General features: G+C 35.6%; 1 long non-coding RNA gene across 1 annotated transcript in view; it reads right to left on the bottom strand.

The window, feature by feature from the left end:
• Positions 1-23,506: 23,506 nt before the first annotated feature.
• The window catches only part of LOC137633623 (uncharacterized), a 187,838-nt gene continuing 185,720 nt past the window's right edge, over positions 23,507-25,624 (bottom strand). Inside the window, exon 6 of the long non-coding RNA XR_011042312.1 lies at positions 23,507-25,484. This is a non-coding gene — a long non-coding RNA (uncharacterized lncRNA). The remainder of the gene's footprint in view (positions 25,485-25,624) is intronic.

Raw genomic sequence — 25,624 nt, 5'->3', positions numbered from 1 at the left:
TTTAAAAGTAGAAAGATTTAAAGTATTGAAATCAGTTTTAAGAAATTTTTATAGGTTATAAAGAGAGGTTTTTCTCTAGTCAAATTATGGTTGCATTTATTTTGACTTCAGTTTTGCAATAGATTTTGTTAGTGTGATCAGATGTTGCAAGGTCCTTTATTATTGAAAAAAAAAAACTTCTTCCAAATCCAATTAGATTAAATCAGGATGTTGTACTAAGGTATTTGAGCTGTTGGTTTGATCCTCTGGATAAAGTTTCCTCAGTGTCTCGTGAAATTGTTTTGTTTAAGATACAGACAGAAGAATGAGCAAGTCCTTTCTCTACTTTCTCTACAAGCTTGTCCCCATTTGGGGATACTATAATGGTTCCTCAATACACTCTTCTTCCATTTCCTTCTGTCCAGTGCATCTTCCTCGCTCAGTCCCAACTCCCTCATGTCTCTCTCCACACTGTCAATCCATCGCAGTTTTGGTCTACCTAAACTTCTCCCACATGGTAGTCCCGCATCCATCATATTATCTTCCTTATTGGATAGTTTTCCTCTCGTTTCTATGTCTCTACCATTACATACATGTTTAATTAAGATTCTAGTATTAATACTAGAGTCTATTGCTAGAGAGAAAAAGTCTGTTTAGTGAATAGGTTACCCCATACTCTTCAAGTTCCTCCCTTGAACGTAGTTTTGAGGAATAACCTTTGAAAACTTTCATTCCAGTTAGAGCATTGGAACTCAAACCAATAAGGTCAAGATCTCAAAGATTCTTTCAAAATTCTTTTTTGTATCATATGTAAACTTGCAAAGATCTATTTTTGAAAATGCTCTCCTATTTTAACCTTTACAAGGCTTACATACAGTAGTAGTGTAAGTCATGGTTAACATTTTGATGAAAGTTTTCTATCAGAATCGAGTGTGAAATCTCATTTTAGAAGATCAGCTCCTACCTATAGTTTAACCACAGATTTATACTCTGCAAGAGTTATCAATACAACAGAGTTGTGTCAGCCAACTGTATTTGCCAACTGATAAGCCTCTGTACCATGGTCTTCCACTGTCTTTGGTTAAAAGTTCTCTTGCTTCAAGGTACACTCGGGCACACTGTTAACTTATTTCCTTTCCTCACTGGGCTATTTTCCATATTAGAGCCCTTGGTCTTTTACTATCTTTAGCTAAGGTAGTAATAATAGAATTATTAGCATCAGGGGAGATTTTAAAGTGGTTGATATTCTTTTTAAGTTTTCTGTGGCACCCTAGCAGTGCCAGCCAAACTCGGTTGAGTCCCTTGTCAGGCTGGGAGGAACATAGAGAGGAGACGTCCCCTTTTATGTTTCATTTGTTTGATGTCGGCTACCCTCCAAAATGGGGGGAAGTGCCTTGGTATATGTATGTATGTACTAGTTGATAGGTTTAAGGTGGCGAGCTATTCAGATTGTAAGTCCACATCTGTCTGTCAAATTAGGTATAGACATTTTCATAGATGTAGCCTGGTTATCTTCTCTCTTGTCAGTTGCTGCCTTTGTTCAGACAAGATTTGGTTAATACCAAATTTGAGTTAAAGTTGAGATTACTTTTGAAAATATTTTCATATATATTAGATTTATGTTAAACCTACCAGAGCATTAAAATAAACCTAATTATTAAACTGAAATTATTTCAATACTTTTTTGTTATGTATATTAGGTTCATGTTAAACCTGCCAGAACAATGAAGTATTTAATGCATGCATTCCATGAAGGGTCATTAAAATGAACCTAATTATTAAACAAATGATTAAAATACTTTCTTGGTATCCATGTAAGTTCCTACCCAGATCTCCTTCACAGTGTCTGTTTTTACTATCCAATTCCTTCGGGAAGAATAAGGAGACAGCTTCCCCAATCAGGCCATTTACCTGTACCATCTTTCTGTGGGAACAGGTTACAAATACTTTATTTTTGTGAAATATATTCTTTGTATCTTATTTTGGCAAAGATCTTCATTTTTAGTTGAATAACCCACGAATTCCAAATAAGTATTTAAAGTTAATTCAGTTTAGATTTTAATATATATTTCAAAAGAATGAATATTTTCCGTCATAGAACTGGGTCCTCGGTTAAAAGAATTCAGTCTTATGTTTTCTTGTTCTCTTCCATATTTGGGTTTAAGACCTTGACTTTATGAGATGCGGAAGTTTGCGTTTGTTAAGCAAAGAATATTCAGTTCGCAGACCCTACTTGATATGAAACCAATCTTGGCTGCCGTTCATGGTTTTGCACTTTCTGTCCATCCTCTTCTAGCTTTGACTTCACAGTTTAACTGAAAGGTTTTCCCCAGCTGTGCTCTGTTGGCAAATGGTCTCCCAGCACCCAACACCTTTCTTAAATAGACTAAGTTCAAGATATGTATTGTTGAATCGGTCACCATTTAGTGTCTCGGTTTTTGTAAGACTTTAAAAAAAAGGTTATTTTTTGTAACTGTTTGACCTCTTTCTTAGGTAGATCTCTTTAGAGTTTCACTATTCTCAATGTTCTGTCTGGTTTCTTGGTAACAAGATCTCATATTTCCTGATCTTATTACTTCTGTATATTACTGTAGCACAAAAGACGATGGCACAATGATTGTGAATCATCTTGAGTGTCTTATTTCTTGGCTGTTTATTGTACTTCATCTCGTTTGTTTATTGTCTTTGAGTAGGAGAAAATCTTGAGAGATATTTGGACTTGAGAAGTGACTCTTAACTATATATTTAAATTATGATAGTAACTTAGTATTTAGTTCTTTATTATGATCAAAATATGTGAAAATTGTAAATTTTCATCTTTCAGTGTATAACTTATAGTTTTGGTCAGGGTAGTTAAACTTATCAGTATAAAAAAAACTTTTAACCTCCACAGCTATTGCCAGAAATATGCATATTTCTGTCCTATCTATTTCAAGTAATACTTGGAGAGATTTTGATAGATACCATATGTTTTGTACAGGTTAATCCAAGCAACTAATAATTTGAACGCTGTTAAATATGAGGACGTAAAAAAGGTTTTAGATTAGCAATACTTTGCAGGTTTTAAAGATGTATAGTCTGGCCTATTCTTTCCACATTCTCCTCTGTTCTCATACACCTGACAACACTGAAATTACCAAACAATTCTTCCTTACTCAAAGGGGTTAACTACTGCACTGTAATTGTTCAGTGGCTACTTTCCTCTTCGTAAGGGTAGAAGAGAGACTTCAGCTATGGTAAGCATCTCTCTCTCTCTCTCTCTCTCTCTCTCTCTCTCTCTCTCTCTCTCTCTCTCTCTCTCTCTCAAGGGGTTAACTACTGTATTGTAATTGTTCAGTGACTACTTTCCTTTTGATTAGGGTCTCTCTCTCTCTCTCTCTCTCTCTCTCTCTCTCTCTCTCTCTCTCAAGGGGTTAACTACTGTATTGTAATTGTTCAGTGACTACTTTCCTTTTGATTAGGGTATATGACACACACACTCACTCACTCACTCACTCACTCACTCACTCACTCTCTCTCTCTCTCTCTCTCTCTCTCTCTCTCTCTCTCTCTCTCTCTCTCTCTCTCTCTCTCTCTCTCTCTCTCTCATTGAGAAATTAGCTGTGAGATATATTAATTTTTAATAGAAAATTACTTTAAAATCATTTTTTTAAATAATTACAAACTAGTCATTTGACAATTTTCATTATCATATGATAAATTATATATAAAATTGCATTTTGAAACTAGAAAATAAGAATGACTAACATGTTATTTGACCATTTTAAGTAGACTGTAGAGTCAATCCTTTAAAATTTTGAAAATATTAGTTAAAAAACACATTAATATTACATCTCTATGCTTTTATTAACAGCAAAATTTCCAATATACTTTTTATAGTCTTCCGTTTTCCCAATTTGGTTCCTATTTCCAAAGTGATTTTTCTCATATGTTATAATTTCCTCATCTTAAAAACCTCTTTTAAAACATTCTGGTTTACAAGTTCCTTATTCTGTCTGGACTTCAAGTTGTTGGTAACTTCAAGCTTGAATTCATCTTCATCATCATCTCCTCCTACGCCTGTTAGATTTCGCCAGCCGTCTCTATCTTGAGCTTTTAAATCAATACTTCTCCATTCATCATCTCCTACATGCTTCATAGCCCTCATCTATGTAGGTCTGGGTCTTCCAACTCTTCTAAGTGCCTCGTGGAGCCCAGCTGAACATTTGGTGAACTAATCTCTCTTTTGGAGTGCGAAGAGCATACCCAAACCATCTCCATCTACCCCTCGCCATGATCTCATCCACATATGGCACTCTAGTAATCTCTCTTATAGTCTCATTTCTAATCCTGTCCTGCCATTTCACTCCCAATATCCTTCTGAGAGCTTTGTTCTCAAATCTACTAAATCTATTGGAGATTGTTCCATTGTCATACCATGACTTTTGTCCATGTAATAATGATAGTAATATATTCTAAAGTTTGAGTTAAAATATTCAAAATAACTTGATATTTAGTAAAATACATTACCAAGGTATGTTAGTTTAAGTAATTACAGAAGTATCTTAGAAAATTGTGTTAAAACTTAATTTCAATTGGTTTTGTAGCTTCTAAATTTACCCTTTTGTAAGCGCAAACATTGTAGAGGTTTAAGGAAAGAACGGCCAGTAATTTGAGCTCTGGAAGCATTTTAAATGTTATATATACCGTCTGAGCAAAGGTCTGGCTGTGAATTTAGCCTTCTGGAAGTATACACATCCCATGAAATTTAACTTTCAGAATATATTAAAGATGTTCCGTTGATTATTATCATTATTACTAGCCAAGCTACAACCCTAGTTGGAAAAGCAAGATGCTATAAGCCCAAGGGCTCCAATAGGGAAAAATAGCCCTGTGAGGAAAGGAAATAAGGAAATAAATAAGTGATTGATTTGCTTAAAAGATCTGTTAAGTGGAAACTGCTTATAATTGTTTCACAAGATATTTTGTTTATTAAATTGTTTGTCATAATTTGTACAAATTTGAATATATTTAACTGGACTGATAATGTATGTAAACATAGGAATTGAATATTTAATTGGAGATTTTAATAACAAAATAGATCAAGGTTAAAAAGAATTTCATATTTGTAAAGTAACAGTTCTTTTAAACAAGTAATTTTTTATCAAATCTTGTCTTTGGACAACGAAGCCAGTGAGGAATTAATATCTTGAGTCTTGGACAACTAAGTCAGTGAGATATAGCAGAGACAGACAAGTCCAGAAAGGTTGTCCATTTTAACCAAATTTTTAGATATTAAATTTGTCACTTTCATCAAATTGAAAAAATTATAGTATTTTCTAAATAATTTTTCATTTTGATAAAATCTTTGGTTTTCAACCACTCATTTATCTTAATATTCATAATTTTCATTGAAATAATTTTTTGTGTCTTGAGTAACTAATTTATTATATTGTTGCAAAGAATCAAATATATTCTCAAAATATGATGTTGCATTAATTTTTAATTTCACAAAACTGTAATTTGAAATTACAGGTATAATTTAATATGATTTTCCAATAAAGTATTAAATATTAATGGTTTTATGTTCATAAAAATGTATTTTTGTAACATATTTAAATATTCCTGGATTGTGATGAATATACCATATCATTTTGAGGAGGACTGTCGTCATTTTGGTAGAGTGTTGGTCACTAGTAAGTGGTTTAACATCTCAGAGGCATTTTATAAATACACTACTGTATAATACAACACCTGTATAGAAGTGAGAGGTACTGTATTACTGATATGAACCTATACATCTCCTCCTGCTTATTCTCTTTAAGCTATAACAATGTTTTCGACATTGTTACAGATTAAAGAAAAAACTAAGGAAATGTATAGTATGATATATCATTAATACAGTACCTCTGTAAGCTATACAACTGTATTATACAGTAGTGCATTTCTCAAACGACTTGGAGAATTGAATTCACTTACGATTGTCCAACAATCGACCTAAATGACGACAGTACTCCTCAAAATGATGTGGTATATTTAAAACAATACAGGAACATTTAAACTCGAATTACAAAATACATTTTTTATGAACTTAAACAATGATTCATTTAAGATATATTTTGGGTTAATATTTTATGCCTTTTACTTGCATTATTATGCTTCATGATGTATTAAATATATTACTATGTAAGAATATGTAATTAAAACAAGGACTAATAAAGTTAAAGTTAAAGATTTACTTTTATTTAATCAAAGTACAAAAATAAAATATATTTTTTAAAATTTTATTTTTTCATATACATTAGTGTCCCCCCAAAATAGGGGCTGACCTCACAGAACGGCTTTGCAGGCACTTGGCGACCTTCCCTTGGTGCCCTGCAGGTCAGAGAATCCGTACAGTAGGCAGACGATGCCGGAGGTACTACCGAGACTATTGTATCGTGTGCCTTTCATCTGAATGGGAAATTGAGTATCTGGCAATGGTTAATGGGAGAATTGCCACTAAGAGGTCTTCCATTTTTGGTTAAAGTGAAATTGGTTTTCTCAAAGTTAGTAAGAAGTTTATTATAACTTGAGATGAAACTGCCATATTTTATCCTTTATATAAAGTTCTTAGATGTAATTCTTAAAGGTGATTTAAAATGTCATAATGAAAGAGGTAATCTTGAACCAGAATTAGTTGGGAAAATTATAAAGTCACATTTATAGTTTGGTTAACCGACTGATTTTCAAAAGTTCCATTTAATAAACAAAAGCAAAATTGCTTTAAAAATCATGACAAGATATCAAATTTATATTTTTAACCCGTTCAAAGTCAAACACCATTATTAACAAAGCAATTTTATATTCCTTTTAAAAAAAATCAAACAATTCCATTTTACATCTCGGTCAGATGGAATACTGTCGGCAGAAAGTATGTTTATACAAGATGAGTATCCGTGTACCTATACCATGTGATCGGAAGGTGTCCTCTCTATAAGACACTTGGGGTGTCATTTCAGTTTTGTTGTCTATTCTAATTTCTGTAATGCAATATCATAGAAAATAAGTCCAGTTTAAGAATATAGAATATTAAAAAAAGCATTAGAATTGGCCATAAGTTGCACATTCCTTTCATATAAAAAAATATTTGTATAAACAATAAATTCCAATTAAAATTTGATTCACCAAACTAAGAATGTATTATAAATGTGACCTCAAACTTCAAACACATTTTTTCCATGTATTTACAAATCAAATATTTTAATTCCAAAGAAATTATTTATTTATTTCACTACTTTTCATGAAATGTACCTGTTTCATTCCTCCTGAATAAGAAATACTTAGTGTGTGCTTAGTCAAACGATTGAATAGTGAAATGAAGTATTTATTCAATTGAATTACACAATAGTTAACCTGAATTCTACATTATTCATATCATAGCATCAGTAGAATAATGAAAAACTGAAAAATGTAAATGAATCTTCATTAATGATCAGATGTTTATAATTTACTTAAATGTAACGAGTCGCCAACGAACGCACGAGTCTTCGTTTCGAGCACATTTTATTAAACCAGGTTTCGAAAACTTCCGAGAAAGCAGCAAGACCAAACACATATCCGATAGACACCGTTTACACGCGATGCTTCTCTGATGGGCGAAAGACTTTGGAAAAGGGGGTGACATCCGTCCGGGGTACTGCCCCGACGTCCGCTAAACTCACCCCAGCGAGACGTTGGATCGAACTAGCGTTGCATTCTCCCGAACAGACGAGATAGCACAGGCAGCGTGCCCGCCCAGGCAAGGCTCTGAGAGACGTGTCTATGGTACTAAGGTGACCTTAAATACCATAAGACACCAGTCGGATACCTTCCTGGGCGGGCAAATTACTGCCTGACCTTTACGTAATATCAAACTATCTGTACATAATATAATTATTTCCTGCTTGTTCTGTTAACCAAAAGGCGAGATTTATTTGAAACGTTCCCTTCTAATTATGTCTTGTTACAAATGGCCGTCTGAAATCTCAGATTGTCCTTGATATTGTATCGGTTTGGATATCTTCACAATGATCTTCATTTCAACTGGCTGAGACACAGCGGCAAATTCCAAACAAGGAGGACAAATTTCAAGACAAAATCCTCTATCTGTGCGAGTAAACTTTCCAGGAATGAAGCAAATCATCCACTATTTCTACAATATTCATCAAACTTCATTAAACACACAAAATATTAGGAATAGTGCAAAAGGAAAAGCAACCAATTTGAGCGACGATATAAACCATAGGATGATAAAGTCCCACGAACACGACTAATCAATTGGTAATAATTGTGTCGCCAAGACTCAATAACAGATTTCTATTCAGGCTCTCAATAAGGTAATATCCTAAGTCCTTTTCTAAGTCATCTCCAAGTCATTTCTATTCATGAGGAAATGCCAAAGTCCCTGTCTCCACTAGCAGATGAAATAGGCAGAGATCATCAAAAATCAATTTGATGTCAACATTGTAGAAGCAACGAGAATATAACAAGATTGAAAAATCCTTTACTCCTATCTTGGTGTAAGAACAAGCTTCAGTCTTGCACCAATGAGATCTGGATTTAGGAGTTTGGGCCAAATTGCACCAGGGTAAAATGGGGAAATATAAAATACAGAGAAAAATAACAAGAGAGTCAATTAATATGTGATATCTGGTTTTATTCAACAAGCAAGGCAACTTCAGTGTGCCCCAGATCTAGCACACACAAAGGTGTATGGGTATTGGGCAATGAACCTCCAACCAGACTCACTAGACATAGACCAAGATTGTGAGGACAACTGTAGGCAAATCCAAAGGAAAATGACAGGAACGTGTCACTTAATAAAAAGCTTGACGTCTTCACAAAACAATTTGATAGATGATTACCTCAAAAAGACTCGAAGGAAGCAAGCTACTATACACAGTAGGACGTCCTTCTAAAACCTCATCCAATCAAAGCTCATATGACATTAGAAAGGATTTCGATTAGCAAATAACTATAAACAGTACTTCCCCAAATGAGACAGAGCAATAAGTTTATTTTCGTAAATGTAATGAGAAGAAAAAAAGGTATCAATGGTGTATGATTCACCAATGCCAACTGAAATAGTTGATCAACTGACCAGAGGTGACAACAGTCTCTCTCTTCTTTTCATTTTACGAGAAACAGAATGGCCGCACATAAATACACAGCTGGTAGCAAGGGAACGGAATAATGGCAGAGTCTTTTATCAAGAAGGAAGACAGAAGAACCTCGAATTAACGAGACAGCGAATCGCATTTTCAGGGAACAAAAAATTACTATTATACTCAAGCAGTAGAAATTGAATAACTTATCCAGGGAACATGAAATGAATAGCATATTCAAAGCAAAGAAACTGAATAGCTTTTTCATGCCACAGAGTGTATGAATATAGTATGAATAAATGCATACTTTATTCAGGGCACAAACAGACAATAAACCTGAGAGAGAGAGGTCAAAGCAGACTGGATTCTCAGGCATAAAGGAATGCTAAGAACTGAAAGATCTGACTTCAAAGTTAACATTAATTTTATAGGTTGATTAAGAGGAGTCTAAGTGTCACCCTTGACAGAACCTAATGAAGATATATAAGATGCATGGAGAAGAAATAGGGGACCAGCTGCTCCACAGTACATCACTTCATACAAGCAAGACAATAGTTGTGTACTACAGACTTATCATGCACAACAAGCAAGGAAACAGACTCACAAGCGACAAAGGACAAAAGACAAGCACTTGCCATAAAGCTTGAGGCCTGCACTGACCGATTTGACAAACGACAACGTCAAACGATTCAAAGCAAGCAAACGACTATGCGATGGTAGAGACGGACAAGAAAGCGTTTTTGAATTAAAAGCTGAACATAGAGACGACTGGCAAAATCTAACCGAGGCTCTTTACGTCAATAGGCGTAGGAGGAGATGATGATGATGGCCACCATTCAAAAACCTTGTTCACTATGAAAATAGCTTCACTGTACTCTTGCAAACAAGAGACAGTGATAGGTTCCTCTTGTCAAATGTAGAACATCAACAAAAGTTATCAATATTATCACCAACCCTACAATGGTGATCAACGTCCTGTTGCACCAGTCTCGTTTCTTTCTATTTTACGGGAAACTGGATGGCTATAGACAATTTCGCCAACCCACAACCAAATTAGTAATCACCAGAACAATGAAGAAATTATTTATCAACAATTTGAAACTGAACATATACCATATTTATGGAAGTGAAAATAAATAGCATATTCACAGAAAACAAAACAGCATAATTTTGGAATAGCCAACATGCCTTATCCACTGCACAAACACAAAAATTTTTTTTCAAGGCACAAACACCAATCACCCCAACTGACAAAAAAGGTTAAAGCAGACTTTATTCTCTGGTATAGACAAATACCAAGAATCGAAGAACCTGACTGCAAGTAATGTAGCAGTTAACATCACAGTCAACCTTATTAGCAGGACTGAATAGAAGGTCTTCTTCATCATTTACAGTAAGACAAAAGTTTAACCTGTATGGAAGCAAACAGAAAGCCAAAGATCAAATGGATTGAGAAAGAACTGGACAATCCCACCTACCCAGTCTTCTTAGGTGTCACCCTTGACAGAACGCTCTCCTTTTAAGAGCACACAAACAATAGCAAACATAAAGTAGCAACTAGGAACAGCCTCCTCAGCCAACTCACCAACACCAGCTACAAGAACAAACCCTGAGACTCTGAGACAAAAAGCCCTGCCACTCTGGTACTCTACTGTGGAGTACTGAGCATAAGTGTGGGCCAAGATCATGCCATGCGCATAAGGTAGACCCAGAACTAAATAAATCCTGTCGGATTATTACTGGCACCGTAAAATCAACCCCTCTACGATCTTTACGTAAAACAGCCAGTATCCTACCACCCGACAAGAAATGCTAGCAAAAACTGAAAAGAATAAACAAATTAAAGACCCCAGGCATCCAGTGTCCAATCACCACGAAGAAGGTGAAGACTGAAATCCCACCAAAGCTTCGCAACAGTGGATGGACAAGAACCAAAACGATCAGCTGCTCACAGGCTAGAGAAGTGGCGGGAAGCAACCAATGGCCCTCCAATGAGGTGTTGCCCAGCCCAAACAAAGGCCTGTCCAGCGAAACAACCTTCACCAGGAAGGAGTGGGTAACCCTGAACGGAGCAAGGGCAAAAGTGGGCAAAGTTGGAGATAACTAACACAAATGGAGATTAGCCATCAACCCTGAATTCCCATTTAGGACAACACTACAAACAGTATAACACATCGTACGAGGGTGCCCACTGGGCCATCAATGCTCAGGTCAAGACCTCAGAGAGGCAAAGGACAACGTCCTTATGTGGGTTCGACATTGGAGCTATAAGATATGCTGTCTTGTAAGACAAAAGCATAGCATGGCAGAGACTCTTCCAATATTGACCAAGTGATACAGAAGCATAAAATATCCATTTCTAGACCATCACTGAAAACACCCTGGGATTTCAATCTGATGTACTGTAAGCAGCTATGAATTAACTCTGCAAAACTAGGATATAATAAATCCATCGAAAAACCCGCAAGTGAAGGGGAGAAAACCAGCAAAATATCCTCTAAGGTGACCTGACACTTTCCCTATGCAGTAAAAGCACCAAAGACTGCATCCTGAGAGGACATACCAAGGTCAAAGCCTCCAATACATTTGACAAAACCCATGACTGAAAAGGAGCAATATAGAACATATTTCTATAAGAAAATCTTGGGTTTATTTCTTTCTGACTCCATACAAAGACAGGATTAACCTCAAGATTCAATTCTGACTAAAGGCAGTCTTGACTTGATAGTGGAAACCAATTATGTCCAAGAAATTACCAAAGTGGAGAAGAGCTTTTCATAAAACAAATACTTGAAATACTGAGCTGCTTATAAATAAATCTTAAGGAAATACAAGGAAAGCTGACAGCCGTTTTACTTTGAGTCAACACAAGTGGATAACACCTTTTGCGATATGGACAGGAAGCAAAACGAATTTCTGGGTGAAACAGAAGTTTTGGACTAGATCAAGTATTAAAAATACCAAGTCATTTACAAACCAATCAGAAGACAATGAAAGATATATTGAAAGGCATTTTGCTTTGATTCAACACAAGCGGAAAACGCCTTTTATGATAGAGACTGACAGCATAACAACTTACGGAATAAGACAAACTCAGGAACTTGTCAAAAATAAGGAGGGACACTTCTAACATAGGAGGTGAGATCTTCCTCATGGAGAAATTAGATTTAAGAATAACCAAAACCCTTATTGTAGAAGAGGATCAGACATCAAGAAATAAAATGGCTGGCAAGTGGCCGAAGATACAGGTGATCAGTTAGCAAGCGAGTTGAGCTTTGACTTTCGCTCAGAAAACAAACGAGGCAATTAATGAGACAGAACCTTTAATGAGGACACGTAAAAAAACATTCTCTCACTGGCACTCGGCATTGTTTTCGTCCCTCATTCTAGATTGAAGAACTCTTGCAACATCTTGCCGATTTAAAGTACAGCCACTCTACGTACGGGCTGCCAATGCAAGAGCTCGTGTCCCACACAAGAGTAGGGCAATGTTAACCGCACTGACACTTGAAATGAAGGACATCTTCCAAAGATATGAGAAAAAACGTCCGACACTTGAAGAGTTTAAAACAGTGTGACATACAAGATATGAATAGAGAAAAAGTAAAAATATCTAAAGATAATATTATGATACTTTATAGTAAGAATTGTTCATTTTCCTGATAGAAACATAAGGTAAATTCTTTAGATTTGCAAGAAAGAAATTTAGAAGGGATTTATCAATGCAAGAGGCATCCAAATTTTGTTCATCATAAAATAGAATATAATCCATTATAGATTTATGAGGATTAACCACAAAATAAATCCATTACAATAAGAAGGTTGGACAAAAGGAAACCTTTAGAGAAGAAAGAATTTTTAGGATGGAGAACCCGAAATAAGTCTCCCAGATGAGAGAGGAATAAGTCTAAGAAAAATAAGCAAATGAAATTAATCAAACAAATCTTTCGAATCAGTTTGAAAGAAGTGATGATTCAGCAAAAAGCAGATTCTCTTAACCGGAACAAATCCATAGTAAATGAAAAATATAGATCCATTTAAGACAGGCAGAAGACTTACTCAGAAAGACACAAATACTTTGTAAATCTATGACTAAATCCTTTGAAAAAGTAAACAGATTTAGGAAAGCAATGTAAGAAAGAAAACTCCATGTCGTTGTTAGTGGAAAGTAAAACACGTGAAAACCATTTTACAAGGTGTGAAATTAAGAAAATATTCTTGGAAACATTGTCTTAAGAGCTTTGGATTCTGAAGCACAAGGAAACTTGTAAAAGCCAGAAGATAATACAAAATTCCTGAACAAGAAATAACAGTAGAAATACTGTACAGGGATTATTATAATTATTATCATCATTATTGTTATCAATAACTGAGCTACAACTCTAGTTGGAAGAGAAGGATGCTATAAGCCCAATGGCTCCAACAGGGAAAAATAGCCCAGTGAGGAAAGGAAAACTTACTCTCTAATCTCAGTTTTGATTCGCAAGACTGACCAAAACTAAGAACATGAATCAGCAAAGAACTTCTATAAAGTGGATGAGACGCCAAGTTTTTTTATCCAACGTTTCTTTGTCTCTTCTCATCAAGTTCGAATCATCACTATCTATTTCCCGATTGATTCAGAAGTCAGATAGACCAGTGTTCTGTCTTGATATTAACTCAAATGAACTATATTCTTCTGACTTATTATTATTACTTTTATTATCACCAGTTAAGCTACAACCCTAGTTGGAAAAGCAGGATACTATAAGCCCTATAAGAGGTCCAACAGGGAAAATAGCCCAGTGAGGAAAGGAAGTAAGGAAAGAGATAGAACAACGTGCCTGTACCCTCAAGCAAGAGAACTCTATCCCAAGACCATGGTACAGAGGCTGTACAATGGTTTGATTTTGAAGTGTCCTTCTCCCAGAAGAGCTGCTTACCATAGCTAAAGAGTCTCTTCTACCCTTACCAAAAGGAAAGTGGCCGCTGAACAATGACAGTGCAGTAGTTAACCCTTTGAGTGAATAAGAATTTTTCAGTGTATTGTAGGCAAAGGAAAATGAGCTGAAACGGCAAAGGGATCCAATGTAGTACTATCTGACCAGTCAAAGGACCCAATAATTATCTAGAAGTCATTGCTTCTATCTCCTCTAAATTAGCCGTCTTACTCCTCCTATTTTACCGCATTCTATTCTAATTAGTTTCAAAGATAATTCTTGTGCAAGTCCTACATAGAGTGCAGTGTAGCAATATGATGACATATCTTGATAAACTACTTTATAATCACAATATGATAGACATCTGTCATGCCAGCTCACTCTTTGGGGACCTATAACTCGCATGATAAACTGACAGAATGGAAATTGACTGACAGTGACCAAATAAAAAGAATCCTCATTATGAACTTATCAATCTCTTATCTACCTCAATCTGATAAGAAAACTGAGTTCTTTTCCAACTCCTCTTCTTAAAAAAATTTTGAGTTTTAAGAACATAAAATTCTTGTTTGATAATTACTTTCTATAGATTTCTGTTCTATATCAACCTCTTGTGTTCTAATTGTTCATGGCTTGAGAACAAAAGAAACAGCTTGAACATTATTACCATAATGTACGGATTCCAAAGTACATCATGTTTTATCCTTTGGCAGAACGACGGAACAATTCGATTTCCCAAAGCACCAGACTCTGTTATACAATCTTAGTAAACTTGGCAACACAAAAATCTCCATTGATGACTACCAGATAAAAAAGAAATATTGAAGATTATATTCTCTCCGCATTACACAGATTTACAGGCGCATAAAAAACCTATGACCAAAGCAGACTGTTTAAAAATCAAAACTTCCCGGGGACATTTTTAAGAAGAAACACAACCTGCCTTTAGAAAAGCCCTCACACTACTCATCTATAGAAAGACTCCAATACACGACAAAGACATCGTCATATTGAGCCTCCATGATTCTTCCCAAGACTATAACTTCTGCTTCGCTTAATCGAACGAAAACCAACGAGTGTACTCAGAATCAGAACGACCATTCACATCGCCTTTCGATGCAGATTAGCAAGGAATCAAAATATTCATACAGATAATTTCACATTACAAAAGGTTGTCGCATCAACTCAAGATGAATTGATGCAACAGAGATGCTTGTTCACTTTCCCTCACTCGATCGCCCACAGAGGAACAACGCGTGCGATGTATCGGACATGTATAGGGTGATGCCGGTCTTCTCTCTCGGAAGTTTTCAGAAACCTAAATGTAATGAAAAATGTGCAAAACTCTTCCGTGCCCTTCGTGGGACAAGTCGCAATTGTAAATTAAAAATGTCTGAGGATTAACAAATTTAAATTCACATTCTTTGCGTTTTTCGTTGCTCCAGATGCAACGGTATAATTGAATTGAATTAGTTGACTATTTTGTTTTCACCTGAAAGTGATTCTACATTCCAAAATTCTTACGTTTAATTAGGCATACACTAAGTGTTTATATTCAAATTTATTAAACAAATATTTCTCATAAAAAGTAGACAAATATTCCATTGTAATCAATCTATTCAATTATAAATAGACAGACAATTGCCTGACAAATAAAGTCACATTTGAAACATTATTATTCTGGTAAATCTCTTAATAGCAGAATATATAAAGTTTATCCAAGTATTTTAATACTAAAAGCAATGAGGAAAACCCACAGCCAATTCTTTTGCTTTCAGAAGACTATGTTCATAAAACCTTCACTTAGAATCTACTTTACACATCACTACAGGAATCAGAATATACGGCAAAACTGAAATCATCTCTAGACGATATCTGATAAGGAAGACACCTTCTGTCCCATGATAAAGGACACAAATACTGTACTTGCGTTTTTATCATACTTTCCATGTATGTATTTCTTCAGACCATTATTATGTAACTTTGGAATTAATGACTGTTTTATCATTAAAAGGAATACTAATTAGCATTGTTATAGATGATCTTTGATCGATGAAAGTCGACAAAATATAAATAAACTTATTTAACAAGTCATAATTTCATAAAACAACTTTGCATTGTTATTAGCGGAATTTGAAACTCTGACAGTCAGTCAAATTACAATTGTGACTCAAGATTTTCCTCAAATCCTTTTTAAGTTTTAGATCACCTTTATTTCAGTGACATTCAAAAAGACACCTTTTAGAATTATATATCTACGTAAGCTTTATATAAAGGACAGAAACTTCGACAGCTTAATCTCAAGCTATAACTTAACTTTCTTACCTAAATCGAGACAACCAATTTCAGTTAATATTAACCAAATGGAAGACGACATAGCGAATACATTCTCCCAATAACAAAAACAGTTATCAGATAATCTATTTTCCAATTCAGAGATAAAAGACACATACCACAATAGCAACGGCAGTAACTCCGGCACAGTCTGACGACTGCAAGGCCTCTGGCAAGCAGGGAGGGACGTCTTTAGCATTGCCTTGCGCGTTCCGTGAGATCAGCCCCTTGGGGTGCGGCCACTGGCCTTTATTTCTTTCCAAATCATCTACATCTACATCTGGAAGAGAACTCAGACTTTAGACTCGATACAATGGCAATGTCAGTTACAAAATGGTATTTCGTTTGGCATAAGACTGGAATCGTGTTAGGCGTGATTAAGACATTTGACTGAATTTCAAATCTTATTAATTAGTTTTATGTTTATGCTTTAGTAATGGACCTAGAAATATTAGAATTCAAAACATTACAATCTAATTAATTCATTTAAAATTGTTTTATCTTGCTTTTGTTCTATAAGAATTAACTACTATTGTAAACATTTTCAGAACTTGGAATAAAAATGCAACATTATACATCTACCTTCACACTCATTAACTAGCAAATCATTACTAATACATTTACATACAAAAAAAACCCTAGACGTTTCTAGTCCACTGCAGGACAAAGGCCTCAGACATGTCCTTAGTCATGTCTGGGGTTTGGCCATCTCCATCGTTGATATGTCCATAAGAAATAATTCTCAGTCTTAAAATGTTGAAACACAGTCTTATACCAAAAGAAATTACAGATTTTAAACATAACAAACTGACTTCAACATAAAAGTTCTCTTTAACAATAATCAAATTAAGTCACAAAAACATTTTGATACAAAACTCGCACTGCAGCAATGAGCAAAATCCTATACAGTACAGCCTTATAAACATCGTAATATTCACAATAATAAAATAGTTTTAAAATACAAATTCTTAGAAAATGATTTGTATTTTTCCTAGCAATATAAACCAGAATTATTTATAAGTGTTTAATCAGTTGTTGCTTTTCCAAGAACAGAATTTCAGGGACTTGCGAGGTGGATGAGGCAGGAAATATAAACGACTCAGGTCGGTACAGTTAAGAAAAATACAAATGATCTTTTGAACTCTGTCGTTTGTTCCATTGCAAATACAGACCCTCGTCCTATATAGGGGAATCTTCCTTAGGGGAGAGGATGTCCTAGTGCTATGTAAGGCATCTGTCCGACCCTTTAACCACAGATAAAAAAAAATTATCATGAAAAAAGAGCCAAGGTCATGATGTCAGGCCTCATATATAATTAAGAGATTAGTCCACCATCAAACACTGTTATTATTATCATTATTTGCTTGCTAAGCTACAACCCTAGTTGGAAAAGCAAGATGCTATAAGCCCAAGGGCTCCAACAAGGAAGATAGCCCAGTGAAGAAAGGAAATAAGGAAACAAATAGAACAGTGTGTCTGAGTGTACCCTCAAGCAAGAGAACAAGAGTGAGTATCCTGTTATAAACAATTTTTATGTAGATTTCTCATATGTATAAAAACATACTCAGTGTGTTCTCCCCTGCATAAGTGGTTTTCTATACTTATACTCCAAAGGGAGGACAGGTCAGTAGATTGAAAATCCAATCCATTTTTCTTTCACTCCGCTGAAGACGTGACAATACGTAAGTCACTCTGTCGAAGTAGGAGCTTCTGAATTCATTGTTATCAGCCACCACTGGACCCAATGAGAATGTATCTAGTGATCTGTGGGTGCAGTCCTTCAGGTAGTGTGCGGTGAAGCAAGTTACCTCTTCCAAGAATTAGCGCTAAAACACACCTGAAATAACGAGTGATTCCTGCAGAATGTTAGAGTCAAAGCAACGTCACGGACATCAAGGTCTTTGGAGGGGCTCTAGCCGACACTTCTCCCAATGGATAAACTCAGAGCACTTCTCGGTAGTAAAGAGAGAGTGTTTATAGATATGCTCTCTAGGATTTGACTTGTTATTACAAACAAGTTGGGTAAAAACAGGCTTCAAGGAGAAGTCCCCGGAAGGAACAGGCGTCCAGAAGAAGTCCTCGGAAGGACCATGTGTCCAAGAGAATTCCTCGGAAGGAACAGGCGTCCAAGAGAAGTCCTCGGAAGGAACAGCCGTCCAGGAGAAGTCCTTAAAAGGAATGGGCGTCCAGGAGAAGTCCTTAAAAGGAATAGGCGTCCAGGAGAAGTCCTTGAAAGGGTTCCAGAAGAAGTCCTCAGATGGAAAAGGCAAACTGCCCGTATCGGACAGGGTAACAAATTGCCCCGTCACCAGATAGTTCCTTAAACGCGGAAATCGGGAGGGAGATCAAATTGGCATCATTAATAGCAAAATTTTCTGGTCTTAACCATCATTTCTTAAAGGATGTAGGTCGACCTCCAAGGAGGAGCTTCAAGGAGAACCTTCACGGCCAGGTCCAGCTCTCATACATACTTTGAAGCATTTGTATTCATCATATCTGAGAGAGAAAAACACAAATGCAAGCATAAAGGTTTGAATAGCAGTTTGAGCAGACAAGTGTGTTAAGCACGAAGAACAGGATTAAACTGTGGCAATAGCTACTTCCGTTTGAAGTGGGTGAGATATTGGCATGCAAACAATATTGCCAGAATCCCAATAATTCCTTAAAACTCTGGTCATGGAAAAGCAAAAACAGAGTAAACAAGGGTTTGTACTCTTGTAATAATAATCAAGCGATCATAACATAAACTAATGCTACCTAGTAAAAAATAAATTGCCTGAAAAACATTTCATCATAAACTTATTTAAAAATCTATACTTTTGTAAATCCTCTACACAGCTAAATAAATAAAACAAATTGAAAATCGACATTCAGATAAGTAGTAATCTAACAATATAAAATCAGATAGAAAAACAACTGCATTACAGATTCCCTTTTTTGTCTAAAGCTGAAGTTCATAACATGTTTTTTTGATCTCAGCAAAAACATCTTAATTCAAAAGTCAATAGAACATAAAACATCATCCCACTTAATCTATCACTTCAATGTCCTCACCTCCTGAAGGGTGACTAAATATATCATGCGAAAGAGACCAAGTATCGCAGGCTATTGCTCGAACAATGAAGATGTCACAAAACTAACTTAAGGTCACTTGATATTTAGAAAAATTCAAACATATCTATGATTATTAAATTACAGAGACTAAAAGACTACTCTATTTGATATCAGTACCGCTTTGGAAAAATTAATAAAGTTTAAATTTCTGTCTCTCATTAAACAATGAAGTTTTTTAACCTATCGAATAACATTTCTGAAGCTTTATCTTTTTCACCAGCACTTTGACCTGTGGTTTTCTCAGCCTAATCTCACGAAACGGACACAGAAACAGTCTTGGCTTTAGTGTGAACAAACACCTTTTCCTACTACAAGAAGAAGAATGTCCTCTCTTGATCTACGAGGTCAAACTTAGGCTCACAGCTATGAAAATCCCGACCAAAATTTGTCTTCTAAACAGAATTCAAAAGATTTTGCTCATTTGCTGTAATGGGATTAAATACAGAATATTTATATATACAAAATCCTACGATGATTATTAACAGGCAGAACACATTTGTGGCACTTGAAGTTATCTCGATTAAAATTGGTTAATATTGAGACTTCAAAACTTCTCTCTCGTACAGTACTCGACTATCCATCTGGTTCAACTATTCCCTAACATAAGGCTAGCTAACAACTAGCCTTCTCTCATATGGTATTTGACTATCCAACTATCCATTCCCACAACTCAAGACTGACTACTGAATAGACTAGACATTTGACTAGCCATTCTGGTTATGCTATCTTATAACAATTATATCCTGCCTTGAATAATGACTTCCATCATGGACTCATCTTCTTAAGAACATAAAATGAATACCTTTGTTTGATATCGTTTGCTATAATGATAATGATACCCCCAACTCTACATTGTTCTCTGAAATGTCTCAGTGAAATCCCTGGAAGAGAAACTCAACATTCAACCTCAGAAAACTTTTATATTATTTTGCTTAAATATTTAATCTTCTGTGATTTTATGAAATTGTTAAATAAGTGCAGTATTTTACACTTTTTCATTTAATTTATTCTAGAATAATCTTCGTCACATGGACTTGGAGAAAGAATATATAAAGGAATTCTCATTGGCAGAAATGGTAGGAGGTGGTTGGTCGTCCCTATCTAATTCTTCATGTCTCACACCTCCTCTGGCGATCTACAAAGCCTACGTTACATTGTGGGGGAGTCTACCCCTGCCGTCAGACTTACAAGCCCGGGCAAAGCAGCACATACTCAAAGACCTACACACCGCAAGGGGAGTCTATCCCATGCCATCAGATTTACAAACCCCGGCTAAGCAGTACCTACGGAAAGACCTATACGTTGAAAATCACGTCTTTAACGCGTTCCAACACTTGCAGGCCACTACTTATGCCTCGACACACTTTCTCTTTCTCTCACTCTCTCTCTCTCTCTCTCTCTCTCTCTCTCTCTCTCTCTCTCTCTCTCTCTCTCTCTCTCTCTCTCTCGCTCTCTCATGACATAGAAATTCCCCAGATCTATATTTGCTGCTTATTTTCAATTAAGAAATGCTGTGAATGATCTAGGCGAGAAGGGGTCTCCCTGTCTAACTCCTTTCTCAACTGGAATTTTCTCACTATCGTCATGTGGTTTCAGGATTGGTAAACATTCAAATGTGAGTTTAAAATAGAACCTTTGCTACGTCAAAATGTGTTCTGTCTGCTAATAATAAATCTAAAAAATGAAATACAAAATATAGGACATCAAATGTACAGAAAATGCCAGCGAGCTTTTTAGAACGGTCAAGTGAAGTTGGCTACAATGGATAACAAACTCTTAATGTACCCATTATAATATTCACCATTAACTTGACTATGATAAAAAACCATTAACGATGGAATTCTGCCAAAACAGGCAGAGTATTATCTAGAGAACCCTGATGTCAATATGTATAATCGTGTGTAATATGAGCAATGTTTTCATACAAAATGTTTGACATTCACTGACCTCTCAGAGTTAAAACGTAGAGTCCGAGTGTAAACAAAAATGACGATGAATGTTGCTTTTCCCAAAGAAGTGATGAGAAATGAACATTTACTTTCTAGAAACGACAAAATGGATGGAATGAAGTGAAACTATTCCTAAGCAGCTGATCTTTAAAAGATGAATTGGACCCAAACCTTCTTCTAAGTTGTGTGTTATACCTAATTCAACAATAAATTGACTTTTCAATAAACTTCAGCATCTTTTCGATGGTAAATATTTCAAATTTCTAATATACACTACATTATTTTACACAAAATAATTACCTTATCCTTTATAATATATAAAAATATCTAAGCTTCCTTGGATTTCATATAGACTAAAGTATTTTACACAAAATAAAACCTTATCCCTTATATATAAAAATCCATAAGCTCACTGGCATTTCTGTACCTTTATAAAAATGATTTCTCAATAAAGAATAATCATAAAATACAAATATGAAACATGAACCAAATAAATTCTAGGAAAGCCTTTCACACATGACACTGATTCTTTCATTCAGATCAACAAGATAATATTCTACTGTACGTGAATTGTACGTGTAAATCTTCCCATGATCACAAGAACAATCAAAACTGTACAATTAGCTCCATAGAATTAATTTCAGCTTATATTTGACATTATTCAATGCTCTCCTTAGGATCTTAAATAGACCTGTTTTTATTCTAATAAAAAAACCTCTTATTTCACTCAAATGAAATGAGGAGAATGTGGTGGAACTCTATACTCATTTGATTTCAAACTCATTCAAAAATCAACTGACACTCCTTAGAAGTTATCGTTATTTGGAAGGACGAGACTGCTGCTCCGGACAAAAGATCATTTTATGAATATTATTACTAGCTAAGCCATAACCCCATTTGGAAAATCAGGATGCTCGATGCCCCTGGGTTGTAATAAGGAAACCAACCCAGTGAGGAAAGGAAATAAGGACACAGATAGAACACTGTGACCGAGTAGGAAGCTGCACAATTTGCCGTAAACAAATTCGCCGCAAGACAATTTGCTGTACGGATATTTTTCCGCAAAGCCGGAAATTGCAGTTTTCTGTCATTGCTAACATGAGAAATGAAAGACCAAAAGGTCTTTATTATTTAGCTTTATTTTAAACCGTTATGATTCCATACACAATTGAAAGCACCAGATGTAATAAGCTTATAGATGACTCTAAAGAAACACGAGGGAAAGATTCATCAGATTGTTGATACGAACTGTAAGGCCAGAGTGCATACAGTACTGAAATAGAGGAGCACTAAGTAGAGTGCAGACCTCCGCTGCGGCTGCTTATTTCTCGACCTTGACCTTTGACCTTAACATGTATTAATTGGCGTGGATTTTCAGACACTCAAATATGAACCAAGTTTGAAGTCTCTGTGACTATGATGATCAAAACTTATGGCTGATTACGTGAATTGGACATTGTGCTTGACCGTGACCTTGACCTTCCAAAATTCAATAATTTCCAGCTTTTTACATAAGTTAATCCCTGCAAGTTTCATTACTCTATGATTAAAATTGTGGCCAGGAAGCTGTTATTAAACACACAAACATGGGGTAAAACATAACCTCCTTCCAACTTTGTTGGCGGAGGTAGTAATGAAGTGATATCTATTTGTAAAATATGAATTAGAAAATATGATAGAAAATACACTTGAATCAAAAAGCCTCAAGATCATCGATTGGTGCTGCATGTGGATGATTTGAAAAGGACAATCTCTCACGCCATCAACTTCAAGCTGACCAAGAAACATTAGAAGGAGACGAAAGGAAGAAATTACCCCTCCTATTCCTAGATCAAGAATTGGTCATGTAAGTCTCAAGGAATTTACGCTTCTAGAAAAGGGTAAATTTCTACGATAGTGGGGTGGAGGATGATAATAGAACGTTGATTGGGCATGCAATGAAATACTTATTTAGCCTAAAATCTTCTACTGTATCAGTTATGTATTCTACATGTCAACATAAGACATGTATGCTCCCCCAAATTTACGGTCTCTTCCCGAATAAGACGATAAGAATCTTACAATAAGTTTTTTAAACAACTTTAGATTTACTCAAGCCCCTAAAACCTGAAAATCTAATGACTGATTTTAAACCAGCTAGTTTTCTTAGTTTATCTGAGCTTTTTCAAACCGCAAATGTAACAGGCTGTTTTTTTTTTAACTACGCCAAACAAAGTTGGAAGGAATTTCTGTTTTGTGTGTTATTTTGTGAATGGTTTCCTGGACACAATTTTAATCGTAGAGTATGAAACTTGCAGGGATTAACTGTTATGTAAAAAGCTGGAAATTATTAAGTTTTAGAAGGTCAGGTTTATGGTCGAGCAAAAGGCTGAGAAATGAGCTGCCGCGGTGGAGGTCTGCGCTCTACTGATTGCCCCTCTAGTTATTTCTGTAACAATGCTTGCAGAAAGGTGACAGATACTGGGTTTAAGGTTCGATATCAAAACGATTGTGATTTCAACACGAAAGTGGAGTTCCTTATGCCACTCGCATTCATTTTGCCTCAAGACGTCAATGACCTTCGATGTCAGGATGCCAGAGAAACATCAAATCATTCATTCCTTCATTTCCTCAAGACACCAATGATACATCAATAGAACTTGGAGTGAAGCCCTTGGTTCCCTAAGATGGTGAACTATGCCTAGCAAGGACGAAACCAGAGGATACCCGGTGGAGGTCCGAAACAGTTCTGACGTGCAAATCGCTTGTTAGCACTGGGTATAGGAGCAAAAGAGAGGCAGGGGACCTCGTCCATGTAAAGATCGGCCCACTTTTCCTATTAGTCTTTGGAAAGTGTATGAAAGGACTTCAAATCAACAACAGAGAAGGAGGTTATCCATAATGGGCTGCAAATATCTGTTACCCATCGAAAGAGATCAATATCTTGAGAAATAAAGATTATAATTCTAGAAAATGTCTGACTTAAAGTGTGAGACCTTCATTATTTCTAATCTTTATGTTCTACATTTCTTTTCTTATATATATCCATAAGTAAACAAATGATTGAAAATAAAGGTAAATAAATATAACAATATGCTCTACAAATGAAATAAGATATAAAAATATTCCAAATTAATATATATATAAATGATTAAGGTGCCATTTATATACAATTTTTTTTGCCTGCGTCAAAACATCCATACAGCAAATTGTCTTACGGCAAATTTTCCTAGATCCGCCTGAGTGTACCCTCAATCATAAGAACTCTAACCCATATCAGTGGGAGACCATGGTACAGACGCTATGGCACTACCCAAGACTAGAGAACAATGGTTTGATTTTGGAATGTCCTAAAAGACCTCTTCTATCCAAACCAAGAGGAAAGTGGCCACTGAATAACTACAGTACAGTAGTTAACCCTTTGAGTTAAGAAGAACGGTTTGGTAATCTCAGTGTTCTCAGGTGTATGAGGACAGAGGAGAATGTGTAAAGAATAGGCCAAGCTGTTTGGTGTATGCGTAAGCAAAGGGAAAATGAGCCATAACTAAATGGTTAAGACATTACAAGAAAAAGACTTGAAGAGACTTGTGGAAGACATTTTTGAAATCCTGTAAAAATCCTTCAAGTAGGACTTGAGACATAAAATCCTACTGAAAGATAATGACAGAACAGTTGAGGATAATAGATTTGGATCCTGGGAAAGCAAGGAGCTGATAATGAATAAATGTATGTCCTTATCATTCAGTATGAAGAATGATTCAAGCAATACACACACACACACACACTCATTTACAGAGCTGCATACGCACAGCTTTCCATGTATGAACCTGTGAATTCTCCAACTATTGAAAATAATTGTTGTACAAACATAAAGTACTTTCAAACAATCTTGCACCACGCACACACACACACATATCTATATACCAAAATACTTTAACTATCAAAGTAAAAAACGGCGACTTCCGTAATAAACGAGAGAGGTCTCGTAGCTACGAGGATTCTTGATGTACTCTAGGTGTAATTATCTATGGCTTCTTATGTCATTATCTACACCAGAAGATTCTTCAGTGATCTTGGCAAGTCTTCTTCGTACTGATACCGATCACCTGGAAAAGAAAAACATTTTAGTCACGTTTTTTAAAATATTTTAAGACAACACAGATAATAAAAGCAAAATACATTACTAGAATATTATCTTTAATGATATCTTAATCATTCTTTTAGTCTTCCAGCATAATTCTGAACT

This window comes from Palaemon carinicauda, chromosome 43 (assembly GCF_036898095.1).
Source record: "Palaemon carinicauda isolate YSFRI2023 chromosome 43, ASM3689809v2, whole genome shotgun sequence".
NCBI lineage: Eukaryota > Metazoa > Arthropoda > Malacostraca > Decapoda > Palaemonidae > Palaemon > Palaemon carinicauda.
The sequence above is the reverse complement of the archived record's forward strand: the minus strand, read 5'-3'. Positions and strand labels throughout refer to the sequence as shown.